Genomic DNA, 2,463 nt, shown 5'->3' on the forward strand with positions numbered 1-2,463 from the left:
TTGACATTCCAAGACACTATTTTATACTGATGAAAAGACTTCTTTCGAGTATTTATTACAATTTATTATATTTAAGAAAGGATACTTTATATTGTTTTTGTTAAAAACATACGAGCTTATAAAAAGTTCTCTTAGAATAATCGAAAATTAAAAAATACCAAATAGTTTTGCCGGTGAAGATAATTGACATATTCCCACAATCAGGAGTAATATCAAGTAATAATAGTAGTAGTAGTGTAGAAGTAATATAATGAGTCAATATTTGTACTCAGAACAGTAACTAACAGAGACACATGCGTAGTTTTATATATATAAAAAAATTATAAATGTTCCCCAAAAATGACACATTTGTACTATTGGGTTATGTTTCCAATGTGGCTTGAATTCCTATAACATATTAAGAGTAAAGTTATAAAATTCAGTATTACGGTAAAATATGCGTTGCAGTAAATGCTAAACATATTTGGTAATATTCTATCTCATTAAATAAAGTAAAAATTTCAATAAATTTTTAATTTCAGTATTTAATATATGTAGCCAAGAAATTAATATAATTGTTTTAACAAATCAAGCCAAAAGAAACTATACAAACAATATTATTTTAACTATTCTATATTTCCTAATATAGATTTGTCAGATCTATTGTTATTTCCAAGATTAAAATCACTGCACTGACCATCAAATTAAATTAATATTGTTGTTTATTTTTACATTTAATACAAGATATAACCTGCGAAATCTCAGCTGGATTATATCTGTTGTATATCACACTGTTGTATACCACAGCAGGAGTATATCAAAACCGTACAAAAGGCACGACAAAAGGGTCACTTACACCGACAATCCGCTTTGGGGCTAAAAGTTAGTCTGAGTTTCCGGGAGTCTGCAGTGAGACATTCCCGGAGCTGAGTTTCTACTAATTTAGATTAATTGCCTTTTGTTTTTCAATCTATTTGATTGAGCACTACATTTTTGTATTAAAATAAAATTTGTTTTGTCACTTGTGAAAATAATCCTTTGTTTCCATAAATATAACTTATAGATACAAACAATGTTTTCCCCCATGAAAACACAGAATATGTGTCAAGGAAAGACATTTTAGAAAACCATTCACCTATTCAAAAATTCAACAATACTGTGATTAAAATGTTTTGGGCCGCATCATTTTAATTGACAACATTTAAAAAAGGAAGGATAATTTAGATTATCATACTTAGTTCTAACGATTATATAAAAAAATGAAATGGGCTAATAAAACAATATGTTCCTTTCCAGTTGTTCTATCAGCCTTAAAATTTAAATTCTTACAAGATTTTATAAACTAATGCACTATAAATAGTAAGTTGAAACAAGAATAACGTAATATAGTGACGAACAAGTGATGTTACAAAAATAACAAGGGATTAGAGCTTGGCCACCACTAATTGAAAATGTGTGTTTTAAATACCTAACATGTTTAGTGATTGGTTATCAAAATAACCAACAACTAATAGCTTTCAGTGAAAGTACTTAACATTCCCCGTGTTTCTGGTTAAAAATATAGTTCCTTCGGCAGAGCAGAGGAGAAGGTATAATAAAACGTTGGACATTTAAGGAGTATTCTTATAAGAATTTTCCATCACTGTACCGATTACATCCACTACTTCGTTTGATCCTTCTAAAGACCTGTATCCTTGTGTATTGGGAGAATGGGATTGTAACTTATAGTTATAAAAGTATTCTCCATTTTTCATTGTCGTGCTCTATTTAAAACATCCTCTTAGTGCAGTATCTGAAATCTGAAAATGTCACATATTTCACTCCTGGAAACCGGAGTATCCATCTGAAAATAAAATATACAAATTTGGCAACGACGAAGATGTTCAAAAAGTTCAAAGGGTAAAAGTACTTTCGTAAATCTTTTATTGTTTCTTCCGAGGATGATATAATGTAGGGTGCAGAGGCAGCGCCATTTTGTTCATCGTGGGGATAAGTATAAATACCTTGGAGTCATTCTATAGCCAAAATTACATTTTACAGTCAAACGTTAATTTATAAAAGAAAGTAGTATTTAAAAACAGGTAAAAAATTATGTAAATACTTAACAGATTTCGATTTAATTTTTGCATTATTACTAGACTAGGCAAAATTTTCATATGTTATATCCCTGTAATTTCATGTGGTTAATTTTATATAAACATATATTTTGAAAACCAAAAATCGAATTCACCACCTTAAAATGTTAACTATGCTATAGAAAAATATGTATGGTATTTAAACAATTAAAATTTTAATACTTAAATTCAATGAAATCATTATAAGTTGTTTTTCTTTTTATACTAGCTATTTTCTTAGTTATTAAAATTAATATCAATATACAACTAAATAAATACTCGAATATGATTACCAATATCACAGCACGTAGTCGACCCAGCTAATCAAAACGACACACAAGAAGATTTACTTCCCTTCTTATCTGATCTA

Source organism: Homalodisca vitripennis, unplaced genomic scaffold, assembly GCF_021130785.1.
Source record: "Homalodisca vitripennis isolate AUS2020 unplaced genomic scaffold, UT_GWSS_2.1 ScUCBcl_3258;HRSCAF=8679, whole genome shotgun sequence".
In the NCBI taxonomy this organism is placed as follows: Eukaryota; Metazoa; Arthropoda; class Insecta; order Hemiptera; family Cicadellidae; genus Homalodisca; species Homalodisca vitripennis.